General features: G+C 36.9%; 1 long non-coding RNA gene across 4 annotated transcripts in view; it reads right to left on the bottom strand.

The window, feature by feature from the left end:
* Positions 1–14,507, bottom strand: part of LOC131993356 (uncharacterized) — an 83,157-nt gene that overhangs the window by 35,720 nt on the left and 32,930 nt on the right. The window contains exon 4 of one of the 4 annotated variants that reach the window (XR_009396307.1): positions 13,438–13,609. The exons of 2 other annotated variants lie outside the window; for them this stretch is intronic. This is a non-coding gene — a long non-coding RNA (uncharacterized LOC131993356). Of the gene's footprint in view, positions 1–7,938; positions 10,582–13,437; positions 13,610–14,507 lie in introns of those variants that run through there. One more of the 4 variants, XR_009396309.1, reaches the window with a different exon arrangement.

The raw sequence follows: 14,507 nt of genomic DNA, 5'->3' as shown, positions 1-14,507 counted from the left end.
GCAGCTTTCTCTGCAATTTAAAGCAGTGCAACAATAAATCAAGACGGCAGGTCGGATGATTGTTCTGCAGCAGCACACAGATCTTCTGTCTTTTTTTTTTTTTAACTGTATTTGCAAAAGCATCATCGTCACTGCTATTACTATTAGTGTTATTCTGATGTGTGTTTGCATAATACACATAGTTCATGCCAGCCCTTTATACGTCTGTGCACACTTTGGCCTGCACGCTCAAAAAAAAGTCTGGATGAGCCCCTGCTCGCAGACATGTCGTTCTTTCTTTTATTGGGTCCACATCTCTGCAGACTTTGCCTGAGGGAATTACCCACAATTCACAGCGTTGTTATGGGGTTAACGGGAAGCCCAGAAGCATTAAAGAAATACAGGAAACGAGGACCGGCACAAGGCTGCTCTGTTGCACAGAAACACTACATTAACGAGGATGTAAGATGGTACATAAAAACATGTGAAACAGTACTAACATGGACTCTCTAGCCAATGTTTCTTCCATATCTACATACAACATGTCTTGTGTTGCACTTCAACCTGCTTTAAGCACCAACCAATGTTGGTGAATGGGGCCTTTTACAGCTCTCTGGTAAACAAATTATGTTGTGGCATTACTGCTCAATTGTATAATATATTTGGTATTTTTGTGCTGCATTTTCTTGTTAATTATTAGCCAGCCTGCCTTTATATCAGTCCATATAATGCATCTGTATGGCTCTATAGGGAACATTTTTTTCCTTTAGACAATAAAAAAACAACAAAACATACATGTAAAAATAACTTAGTCAATTGTGACGACTTTCTGTACCCAGTTAAAGTGTGAGCATGCAACTAAAAAGGATTTTGGTCAGAATTGATGATAAAATGGGAAAGTCCAGTTTGGGCTCATGAGTCAGAGTTGTGCTTTAATAATGACACAGCTTCAGATCAGATAAGAGGCAGGCAGTGAGCAGGTCGTCAGTGACTGCTTCGGCACATGATCTCTCTACCTCAAATTAGCGGATCGTTTCCTCGCACAGCAGTGTTTGACTGGCAGACAGGAACAGTCATAGCTGTGAAAGGGGAATCCTTCATTAACCAACTGTTTCTGATAAATAAACAGGTGATGAGCAGCGGGGATATTATAGTATGTGTTCCAGGAATATTGATATGTATCTTTGCTGAAAACACGCCATATTTAGTCAGCGATCAGGTGAAACAACAGCTTTTTTTTTGTCAACTTCTGAAAAACAAAACTGAGAAAAGGTTTGTGGGTTTCATGCTTTACTATTCAGGGAGATGTGTGATGGGAGGCAACGGTATTACTGCATGCTGACATTTAACATTTTGTGTGTGTGTGTGTGTGTGTGTGTGTGTGTGTGTGTGTGTGTGTGTGTGTGTTTCTGCCATCTGTGGAGCCAAATAAAGCCCACACACTCCTCTACCCTGAACCTCAACACCATGTCTCTCTTATTCTGTAAAGTGATGCAACAGCCATGTGGAGGTTAAATCTCTTCACAAGCATATTTATGAACAGCTGATTGTCGAGCTGAAACAGTTAATGAATAAGTGACTCAACAGAAAATTCAGCAAAAGTATTTATATTGTGAATGTAATTTTTTGATTAAAATTCAGTGGTTTAAACCTACGTTTTGGTTCTAAATTTAAATATTAGGTGTTTTTTTTAATCTCTTGATGGAAATGAGATATTTGGTTTTTAGACTGTTGGCTTCATCAATGAAAAAAAACATCACTTTGGATATTTTACACTATTTTATGACATTTTATAGAACATTTAACTGATAAATTAAGAAAGAATCAATTTGACGGAAAATATATTCATATCTCAATTAAATAATCCTCACAGCATTAAACAGACATGATTAGTTCGGGCTGGGAAGTAATACTTGTATTGTTTTTTGTGATACGTTAAGAAAATGTGGTTAACACGGAAACTATTGTCTTGCAAACACACAATCTAGTAGATAACAGCACACAGTAGCAGCGGGCTTGTTTACTTGCCAACAAAGCCAAATGTGAACATTCAGGAAAAAAGCGCAAAACCTGTAAATTAATCGACCTCATATTGTTAGGTTTTGCCTATAATATATCCAGAATGGAGGCCACACAAGTGGTTTCAGGTGTCCCTGTTATATGTTCAGCCATTATGTGCACACAGAGATGTCATCAGTTGCTAGCACACGACAAAGTCAACAAAGCACACACCTTCTGTACAGAGTTCAGCTCATTATACTCTTACTGTCCCTCTCTCTCTGTTTTTTTGCACACTCCGAAAGATTTTTTTTTTTTGCAAAGCTGCATATTTTTAGACTCTGACAGTAACGGGCTGGTGTGTGCTTGTTATTTACAGCTGTGTGCAAGATTCAAATTAGTTTTTCTCTTAATGTTAACGTTCAAAGGTCACGCTCATCTGCTCTAAATGCCATGCTGACAACACGTGGAACATCAGGAAATGCATCAAGCTGCAGAGAGGAAAGTGACATTTCTGACACAGGGAGGTTAATATTTTACTCAATTTACTGTAGTGACAGGCAGAAAAATCACTTTACTGCTCCTGCTACTGTCTGTGGCCTCATGCATGTTTCTCTGATGAAAGAAAAAACAAGCTAGTAGTGTATGCTCTAATGCTGATGATTTCTGACATGAAATGTGTATATCTTTTCATATATTATTCACTGAATTTTGCATTTTTATTTTTATTTATATAAAATTCTATCAAGGAAAAGCAAATTTTCAAATCCACTATCTAAATAATGCAATACTACTTTCTTACTTACAGTGTTTACCAAACTGCCAGAAATAAACTCATGTGCCAGAAAAACCATCGAATACGAAATGTCTGAGTTTAATAAAACCCAAATCAGCCCATTAAAGACACACACAGAGAAGAAACAGAGGACATGACCTCCAGTTTTTGAGAACAAAGCCAATCTGCTGACGGGCACAGCTGGGCTTCTGAGTGATGCTGGTTGACCACACACTGTGAACATGTTCTCAAAATGCTGTTTTATCCAGAGCTGGTGACCACCCAAACCAGTAATTGTGGTCAGTACATGTCCATCACAGACTGGTCAAGCTGGTGCAGCTTCTCTGACCAGCAGCTGATTGATAAATATATATTCACTGTATTAACCCCCTGGAGTCCATGAAACCACCTGCACATGACTTCTTCATGACGTGAAGACATAAAAATGAAGCAACATTAAGTCTTGCCATCAGTTTCCTTTTAAAGTTCTCGCTTGAAACTCCATGCCAGATTTTTGTTTATGATATTTGGCCAAGTAAAACCGGAGATAATGTCAAATATATTTAGTATAAAAATATAGTACTAGAGATTATCCTCATTTTACCTTGTTATATGTTATATTTGCAACCTGTGTTCATATTTGCAACATGTACATTTCTGTGTGTGAAACATTTTCAAGATCAGATTTTATGTTTTCCTTTGTTTCTTTTGGGTTCAAAATTTTTTATCAAATAAGTCAAAGTTAAACATTAATTATCAGGACATATAGGTGAGGTAACGCTGAAAAAACTGATACCAACATGGCATGGTGAAGATTTTTTAACAGATTTTTTTAACGGACATCATAGCCCAAGATTTCAGAGGGTTAAAACTACAGATATTACACTGACAATGCCTGTCAAACTACTGCAGCAAGCTGGCTGACCAGTCCAGCCTTTTTCTGTAACAGAATCTCACTGTCTAAGACGTCTAACTCTATACTGTATGACTTCGGTAAAATCCAAGTGGACCTTTCATAACACATGCTCAAAATTTTCCATCAAAAACATGCCATTTTAAGTATGTAGTTTAAAGCTCAGAGGCTGTTGTTGTTTTTGTCACGTATAGCAGAAGGGGGGACGAATTCTGTCTGAAACAGGCTGCCAATGACCGGCTTCTACACACAGTCTACATCCTGTGAGTCAGACCGTCTGAGTCCACAAGGGTCAGCAAGAGACCATCCACACGCAGCTGAGAGCCTCAGTCAAGTGTCACACACACAAGAAAAGGAAGAAGCCAACACACGGTGCACAATCCATGTCTCAAACACAACGTAGAGCACCACATAAAGACAAATTCAACTACAAGACATTAAGTCGAAGTTTAAAAGCTGAGCTAATTCAAGTTAAACACCTTGTATGTGAACATAATGTAATCTGTATTCATCCGTTCTGATTTTAGATAGATGATAGATGAATAGACAGATACTTTATTAATCCCATAAGAGAAAATTGTCATGTTACAGCAGCATAGAGCAATAGACGGTATAAGATTAAAAATAAAAGATGGAGTACACTGTAAAAAAAAATGATTCTGTAGTCATTTCATTTTACTTAATATATTTGATAAAATGTATTAAATATGAATGCGTCCTTGATTTTGAGGTAGTGGTTTAAGTAACTTTAATATAAAAATGTTTGAGATATAATCTACTTATTTAGATCACATTAAATATAATCTTTATGTGTATGTAATTCTAAATCAATGAATCCAACACAATAGATTTAGTCTGTTTTTAATTGACAGGCACTTCCTGTTAAGCTATTAACTCATCTTGTAACGCAGTTAGATTTAATTAATAATATTGCGTGCACTCTTTTGCATAAATTTTATTGAGTAGCTATTGTTTATCTTTTTTTACAGTGTAAAATTAAATAAAGTAAACAGAAGTACGTGCAACATTAAAATAATAATTCTACCCTTTCAAACAAAATGAAATTTACACCCTATATACATATAGATGGACTTGTGAAGAGAGCATTGACATTATATAGCCATTAAATGTATATACACAGTAGTGAGATTATCTGTGACACAGCGGTGATAAACACTTCTTAAACCGTTGTTTGTGACAGAGAAGCTGAATGAAAATGTAGGGAAAGCATTAGTGGATATGGTAATAATAACTGCCATAGCTATTACAGTAACTGCTGTAACAGCAGTAATTGTGTAATTGTGCAGAACAAGAACTGTAGGATGGGTTGCTGTAATAGTAGAAAAGATAGTGAAGAGATAGTAAATAGTGAAAACAAGAAAAATTCCTAATGCACTAGTAAAAGTTGAAGTAGCTGTTGTAATAGTAGTTCTACTTGTGGTAGTAATAACAATAGTATCAGTTGTAATATTTCTAATGGTCAAAATTTTAGAATAAATATTCATAACATTAGTAGAAACTATACTAGTAATTTAGGTAGCACCAGTTGTATTAGTAGCTCCAGTTATCGTGGTTATATCAGTAATAGAAGTGACAACAGTAGTATTAGTGGTGGTAATAGCAGAGTAAAGCTTTTAATTTATATGAATTGCCTCCTAACTTTCCCATCTTGAATTGCTTCTATGTTTTGGTTTGCATTTTAATGTGCTATTGCTGTATTTCCTTTTTAATTTTTTGACTGCATCATGTAAAGCACTTTAAATCACCTTTCAGTGTGAAAAGTCCCAATAAACAAGTCTTTCCTTACAAGCATCTATTCAAACTTTGTCATACTGGAGAAGAACAGTGATATTTGTCCGTAACAAAATGCTAGAAATCACAGCAGGGGTGCAAAAAAACTGAAACACAGCAGATTTATAATATCTGTCAAGGTGACACGAGGCTCCGAGTGTGCCGAAGCACTGCAGAAAACACATGATTTTACAACATGTTCATGTAAAACAGTATGCTGATGGATGGAGAGCTGGAGGTGAGAGAGAAGGCGAGTATGTGGGCGTCTAAGTGTTTACCTGCGTGACACAGTATGAGGGTGTTAGCAGGTATGGGTGTGTGTGTGTGCGTGTGTGTGTTGCGACTTAATGATAATAATCTCTCATTTCCATAGCCGGCCTGCTTCACGGCCAGATCCTTGCCTGATTTCCTTATGAAGCTTCAAAACAGCAGCGAGTTGACACAAACATCAGGTTTCATTCCACAGGGACTTCTCCACATTAAAAAAACAATGAAACTTCCTCCTACGATACAATCTACAATTATATCTAATCACATTAGCTTTCAAATAAGACAGAGAATGTCACGTCCTGTGCATTTCAGCGACACTAAGTGACCCATTTATATCCTGACAACTACATCTCTGTCTGATGTAAACACTGGGACAGTGAAGCGTGTTTTTAATGCGGTTATTGATTCAACAGCATCTTGCATGGCGGTCTTACATAACTGACAATGTGTCAGCATACACAGCAGGCACAGGGAGGTTATTTTAGTGCCAAGCCTCTCTTCAGAGGTTTGGACTGAGTGGTCAATTTACCGAAACTCAAAACTGCAGCTTTTACCTTCCCATAGGGTCAAATAAAGGTTTCTAGTACCACACTGATAATTTAATATGGATACAAATGGCCTAAAAACCTCCCCCAACAGCCTAAAAGTCTCTGTATCACTGTTAAAATGCTTGTGGACTACACTAGTCAATGCTGTAGGTGCTAAATAAGGACACATATAGATAAAACAGATAATATATACATGAACTTAGCAGCAGATCAAATATCAGGATGCTTTACGTTTCCTATTCTATATGTCCCTTGTGTCTGAAAGGGAACAGTCACTTCTACAAAAACACATGGCCGTGTTATCATTAATAGAGAATCTCATAACTACAACAGGCTTTCCTTTGATGCCCACAGCTACTTTTTGCAGAAGCAGATCTCAATTTTTCCACGATTAGACGATAACGGTTTAAATGAAAGTGTCGGATTGATTGTACAGTTTCACTTGATGTTTATCTCAGATCAGATAAGGCTGAATTTTAATCTCGGAAGCAAATTTAAAAAAAAATAATAAATCATATCTCTGAGGGGGCAAGAGCAAGACTCTACACCTGTGTTTGGAGGTAAAGAAACTGAAGTTATTCTAGATATCCTCCTAGTTTCTTTAAGAAAAATAACTCAAATCTGCTAGTAGTTTAAGTCCTGCCTCTGATCAAAAGAATGTTTATATATTTTGCATATTGTCAGTTTCACTGTGCAGGATGATGTATCTGTAGAGTTCAACACTTGAAGAGTGTTTTAAAAATGCATTTCCTCTATGGTTTCACCTCAAATCAGAGTTTAAGACTTGAACATACAAGAATAATTTGGATTTATTTTTGAAGCCAATCCTGTTGCATTTATACTTACACAAGTGTGATGTGGAAACTTAAACACATGTTGTGTCCTTCAGGTATGATTCTGATACGTAAAATAATACTGTACACAACAGATTCAAAGATTTGATTTCTGAGTACTTTTAAATGTCTTAAAATATGCTGAAAGTACACAGCCAATACACAGTAAGTATTATATATTTTTTAATTCTCTCCACTGTACTTTTGACTTTTCTTCTTTTTCTATAAATTTACCTTAATTCTGTCTTGCTTTTCTTCAGCTGCACAGTTTAGTTTTTCCGTTTTTTCATTGCCTTCTTTTTCTTGGCTTTGTCTGTCAAAGCACTTTATAAACTGTTTTATGGTGCTATATAAATAAATAAAGTTGTTATAAGTACACCTAACTAAAACTCCTGCAATAAATTCTGCTATGATGAACGTTGTGTTTTTGAGTTTTTGTTGAAACCCTTTTGGAGAGGTGTTGATTCAACTGTTTGTCGAGGCTGCAGTTTGCGTAGGCGTTTCTATTATTTTGTCCGACCCATTTAAATCAATGACAGTTTGCTAAATAACAGAAACATCCAACATTATGTTCCACTACACAGGTTATATATATGTGTGTATAGTCTTGTTGACTAAGCAGCTCTTAGCTCACGGCTGCAACATGGCATAAAAATAAACACATTCCTCCTGTGTTAAATGTGTGCAGCCTGCAGCGAGCTGCCAGGCGACCTTTAACATTTCTAATATCCATTTTACGCTGACTTAAAGTGAGAGACACTAGTGGGGTGAATACTATCTTCCTCACAACCGCAGGTGACTCAGAAACACACAAACACACTCACACAAGAATTAAGATGTGAAACTTTATATATTCAAAGTTCAAAGAAAATGAAATTCAAAATGCTGAAGTTGATTTCACAACTGGCTGTTTGTTTAAACATGTTTACATCCGTTTCTGGATTTTACTGACATGTTTTCCACATATTGAAGATGAGGCATTTAGTTAGTTTCTGGTATTCTTTCTTATCTACTATTTTAGCCAAAAGTTAAACACATATTCTTTAATCAAACAGGAAAATAGATACATTATTAAACATTAATTCTATTAAATAAACGTGCTAGGAGACAATTCTCACTCTTTTTCAATGACTTATTTAAAAATAAACACAAAAATCAAACACCATACATCACTTAACAACTTCAAATGGGTTTTTTGTTTATATATATTAAAACCCCATCTATATTTCTTTATTAATTCCTGCTTGTGTGACTTGACTGAATTTCCTCCCCTGGGTTGGAAACGATGAGCAGGAAAAAAAACAAGCCCAAAATGTCAAAACTCACACAGGAAGTTTATTGGCCTGTGACATTTAGATTATGGCTTCTTGTTGTTTTGATGTTTACAGAGAGATAAACTACCTGTCAACAACATCCACAAACTCACATGTTTAACAAGGCAAATTACATCGTGATATTTTGTGGTTTTACTTTAATCATTAAGATTGTTGGAAAGAACTAAACCGTTATTTAAGGATCAAAATCTCTTAATTCCAGATTTAATTATGACGCATTTTATCTAATAAACACGCAGCGTTAAATTATCCGCATGGAGTTCCTCTGGTTTGGGATAAAGCCTGATTTAATAGATGAATAAAGCAAACTTCTGCCGACCTTTATTCTTTAGCCTATATCTCTCATTTAAATAACATGCTGCTGTGACGAGATGCATAATAAATAAAGTAACGACGGTATGGAGTCATAATAAGAATAAAAAATAGATAAATACCGCAAAATAAACGCATTAAAGAGCAAAGAGTCGCCGCAAATCCCCGCAGAGTCGCACATGAAGCGTCGAAGATGATCAAACTAGATTTAAGACGCTAAAAAAGTTAAAGACTTGTCAATTTGGACTTTATTTAACATCATTCTATTTTTCCTTCTTTTTAGCTCTGCGGACATGTTTTACAGGCCATTATGTCTCAATTTAAACTGGATCCAAATACGATCAGCTGATCAGCAGAAGCACATTCATTCGGAAATTACACTCACTTATGGTCTAATTATACATCATACTAAATAATAATACGTATTAGACTGTTTTCTACAGCTGCAGATGATTTTATATTGCTTTCCAGACGCGGCAGAATAATAAATGCAGCTGCAAGCCCGATTCAAAACGAGTGGGACGCTGTGAAGTAGGCTACAGAAATAAAAACAATGCAATCATTCTCGACCTACACCCAATATAGTACAAAGACAATATATTAAATCCTCAAATTGATGAAAATGTAGTTTTGGAGGGGATTTACACACACACTGAACTCTTGAGTTTGAGGCATTCTGCTTTTATTTACGTTTTAAAAAGTGTCCACGGTTATTTTTTAATGTTGGGGTTGAAGATAGGCTTCTTTATGCTGCTATTAAATATGAAAAACAGATCAATTTTCTGCTTCTGATTTTTATAAAAACTCATCTAAAGTGGCGACGTCAGCTACGTTTATAGCAGGATTTCTAGCGAAGTCGTGCCTCTGTAGCATATTAAACACGTTTGTTGCAAATCACAAATATTCTAATTTGTTTAAAAATATCCCCCCCTTTCCTTCCCATCAACAGCACGCTGAATATCATAATATGATCATAAACAAACTGCACAAAAGGCATTTTAGGTTTAGTTATTGTTGGTTGTTTATTGCTCTGAAAGGGATGGATGTGACATGTAGGTCAAATACTAATTCATAAAGCCATGTTGGAAAACTATTGTGTATTTTTTCGTTTGATAAAAAATCACATGTGAGATGTGGATGTCTTAAAATCCTGCTGAGAAACGTGACAAAGTAAGAAAATGACGCATTTTCTCATCAATGTTACGGCAACACGAAGCAGGACACACGAGGTCTGCTGTAAAACAAAAATAGTATTTTATAATACCAAAATCTATATTGTGTGACTTATTAAATAAAACCGAACAATGAATAGAAGAGCATGCTTGTATTTTTAGTTTAAAAAAACACCGTGATTGAGTTTGTAGGAATATTAGTAATTGCCTAGGCTATGCAAGAAAAAGAACAAACACCATTATGCAATAATAAAATACTTTACATTAACACTAAGCGACACAGCTTCACCATCAGAACCTAAATACATGTTATTTGTAATATATATTGTAATTATTCTGTGGGGAAAACGTGTCATTTTCTTATAAAATGGTCGTCTGAAAATAAAATATGGCTACATACTGTGACACAGACTCTGTGATAATGATATCAAACAGTAACTGGTTGTGGTTATTTTCATGCTGGATCGAAATTTTACAGAAAAAGCGTCGAAAACACGGTTTAAAGTGGACTGAAGGGAATTCAGACGCAGGTAAAGTTGAAGGATTGTAGCAGAGAAAAATAGTGGTGCAGGGAGGAGGCTGCTCACTGCGGGGAGGAGGCGCCCTCTAGTGGAGAGCACAGCCAACTGCACCACTCTCCTTCTGCCTCTGTCTTTCTGAAAGTCACACACACACACACTGACCTTTACCGAGTATCATGACTTCACATTACTGTTAGCCTCCTGGCCTGGTTTCAGTTTCTTAAACACCCATACAATGAGTTCCACTCCCACCTAAGTAACCAGGTAAACACTCCAGATATGATGACTTATTGATGATGTGATCAAGTGGAAACAGTCAAACACGCCAATGTTTCCTGGAAAGCACAAGTTTACCGTCTTTATTAGGGCTACAACCTCCATGGCAGATAAAAGATGAGGCACTGTTAGAGTTTCAACAGTATATGATGTCCCTATAATAAATTCTTAATTAGTGTAACCACACTGAAAAGAACTATTTTTGCACACTAAGCACTACTTTGACTTTTGGTACTTATGATACATTTACAGTTAATGGTTTATATACAAGGATTTTCTTTCCTCCAAGGATGTATATAAAAAAAGTAAGCTCCACCTCGACCGGCTAACAGTTAAATGCAAGTTACAAATTGATGCATAAGTAATGTAATATATCACAATATATCAGTTTCAGAGGACTTTCATAGTACAGATATTTTGATTAATTTTGTCCATAATACTTTTCCTTAAGTTGGATTTTGAATCCAAAACTTTTACTTATAAAAAGGAGAATATTTTGACTATTTTATTGTTACTAAAAGGAAAACATAGTATTTTCAACCTGGATTCAGGTATTCTATGTTCTTGTGTGTAAGTGACTAACGGAGACAATTTATGAAAATGGGCTGCAAGGGCGACTGCACACCATCAATGTATGTCCACTAAAGGCTCAAATATATTTGATTTCAACTACGCGTACACATGATTTCAGCTTTGTGTATCCTGTGGTGGTTTGCAGCATTGGTTGTGCACAACCTCAGAAATTAACGCTACGTGCCTGCGAGACACAATATGTAAATAACTGCTGGGGGCAGTGTAGAGTTGTATGGGGATGACACGGGATGTGATCGGATACACCAGAGAGGCATTAGGTCTGTGGCTGCTACAACAATGGCAGGTGGTTTTGAAAAATTTGGAGAGTGATTAATTGATTACGTACCATCTATGCCGCCTTGATCAGAGAATTAACATTAAATCAATTCCCTTGAGTGTCACCACGTGTGTTTATACCATGCATTCTGAAGCTCTACTTCGATGTGAACATTTACATTCACGCTGCAGCCAGATGTGTACACATACAAATGGTCCCAAAGCAAGTATATTTGAGCATTAAAAGTGCTTGTTTTTGCCACAGACAGGCTCAGATTGTTATAGTAAGGGTCCAACACAATATACAGTGGCTTGCAAAAGTATTCATACCCTTTGGATGTTTCACCCTTTTGTTGCTTTTACACATGAAATCATGGTCGATATAATTTGGCCTTTTTAAAAAGAATTTGCAAAAAAACCTGCTTTAATATCAAAGTGAAAAAAGATTTTCACAAAATAGTATCAATTCTATACTACAATCTATAAATTAAAATAAATGACTGCATAAGTATTCATACCTTTTAAGGTAACTGAACTAATTCAACAAAGTTCCAGGTAGTTGATGGAGCAGTGTCACAGTTAGTGAAATGGAGATCACCTGAGTGCAGTTGATGTGTGTCAAGTGATCGTAGTATAAAAAAAAAACATTAGGGAGGTCCAGTCTCTGGTTCACCACTATTCCTGCTACAATTGCAACATGAAGACAAAAGAACACTTCTAGTAACTCAGAGAAAAGATCATTGAACAGTAGAAGTCAAGAGATGGCTACAAAATTTTTTTTAACTCACTGGACATCCCACAGAGTTCAGTTAAACCATCATTAAGAAATGGAAGCAGTATGGACCTTGTTTAAATCTGCCTAGAGCTGGCCGTCCTCACAATCTCAGTGACCAAACAAGAAGAAGACTGGTCCTGCAGCCTTCCAGGGCCTGCTGCTGAGTTTTTGTCTCATCAGACCGTAGAACCTTCTTCCAGCTGACCCTGGAGTCTCCCACATGCATTTGGGCGAATTCCAGGCGAGATTTGATGAGCTTTTTTTCTCTCCCATACAGCTCCGACTGGTGAAGAACCAGGCAACAGTTGTATGTACAGTCTCTCCTATCTGAGCCACCGAAGCTTATAAGTCCTGCAGAGTGGTCCTAGGTGTCTTAGTGACCAACCTCTCCAGTCTTCTTCTTGTTTGGTCACTGAGATTGTGAGGACGGCCAGCTCTAGGCAGATTTAAACAAGTGCCATACTGCTTCCATTTCTTAATGATGGTTTAATGATGGGTTTTTTTTGTAGCCATCTCCTGACTTCTACTGTTCAATGATCTTTTCTCTGAGTTACTAGGAGTGTTCTTTTGTCTGCATGATACAATTGTAGCAGGAATAGTGATGAACCAGAAACTGGACCTCCCAGACACATGTTTTTTTTATACAACGATCACTTGACACACATCAACTGTACTCAAGTGATCTCCATTTCACTGAGACACTGCTGCATCAACTAACTGGAACTTTGTTGAATTAGTTCAGTTACTTTAAAGGGTATGAATACTTATGCAATCATTTATTTTACCCTGTAGATTTTTAATTATTGATACTATTTTGTAAAAATCTGTTTTCACTTTGATATTAAAGAGGGTTTTTTTGCAAATTCTTTTAAAAAAAGGCCAAATTATATTGACCATGATTTAATGTGTAAAAGCAACAAAAGGGTGAAACATCCAAAGGGTATGAATACTTTTGCAAGCCACTGTAGAAAGGACCCTACCCTACAGAGAAAGAGAGAAGTCTTGTTCCGATAGCTTGTGAGAATTGACTTGTTGCCAGAAGACAAAGGTGGAAATGTGAGAGAGAGCTGGAGAGAGGAGTGTTGATTTACAGAAAGCAAAGCTGTTATCAAAAAGGTTTTCTTGTTTGGTGGGGAATGAGGTCTTTGAGTTCGACGCCAGAGTAAACGGATGAAGAGCTCCTACAACAGAGGAAGATGAAGCAGCTGCTGCAGGGCTGAAAGCTCAGGAGACTGGTGATGTTACTGTGGACGCTGTGACCGTCTGTACACAGAAGAAAATTTCTGTTATTAGAAATGGGTCTTGTTGCAGCCCGATATTCAGATTACAGAACAAGACTTCTCCTTGAGAGACTTGGACACAGTTACAAACAGAGAAGATTGAGTGAAAGGTAAAGAAAACTATTTTATTTCTCTGTAGGGTCCTTTCCACAATGAAGACACTTATATCAATCTGAGCCTGTCAGTGGCAAAAACAACTTATTTAAGTTGACGTTACATTACATTGATGGAGTGTAATTGCCCTAGCAGCCGATTTCTCAGCTGCCAGTTTCGGGCGATCTCGCTTTATGCACCCTCTCACCACTGTGTTTTAAAGATTTTATTTTTTTTTTGGCATTTTCTTTGCTTTATTGATGGTGATAGACAGAAAGGGGGTGATAGAGGGGAAGACATGCGGCACAGGGAGCTCAGGCCGGATTCGAACCCGGCTCCGCCGCAGCAAGGACTCAGCCTACATGGCAAGCGCTCTACCAGTGTGAGCCACCGGGACGCCCTCACCACTCTGTTTTAAAGAGTCGAAACAGTCACCTCACAGTTAGACCCAGTATCACTGACATGAAGCTGAAACTGTGTGGTTAGAATTGAGAGGCAGAGGATGGCAAAAATGTTGGAGGCTGTAAAAAAAAAAAAGTGTTTTTTGGTACCAAATGAGGTTTACTGAAGGGATTTACAAGAAACAGTGAAATGAAAGTTAGACTCAGCAGCAGCACTCGTTTTTGTTGTAACAAGTAAGAATACATTGAGTGACACCACTGTGGATTCCTGCCGTAATGTCATAAACTGTTGCGAGCTAAATGCTAATATTAAGTGATAATAGGAGTATTACTTTGTTACATACAGGTTATATTTTGTCCCTGCTGCTGTCAGACTATTCAACCACC

Source organism: Centropristis striata, chromosome 20, assembly GCF_030273125.1.
Source record: "Centropristis striata isolate RG_2023a ecotype Rhode Island chromosome 20, C.striata_1.0, whole genome shotgun sequence".
NCBI classification, from domain to species: Eukaryota; Metazoa; Chordata; class Actinopteri; order Perciformes; family Serranidae; genus Centropristis; species Centropristis striata.
The sequence above is the reverse complement of the archived record's forward strand: the minus strand, read 5'-3'. Positions and strand labels throughout refer to the sequence as shown.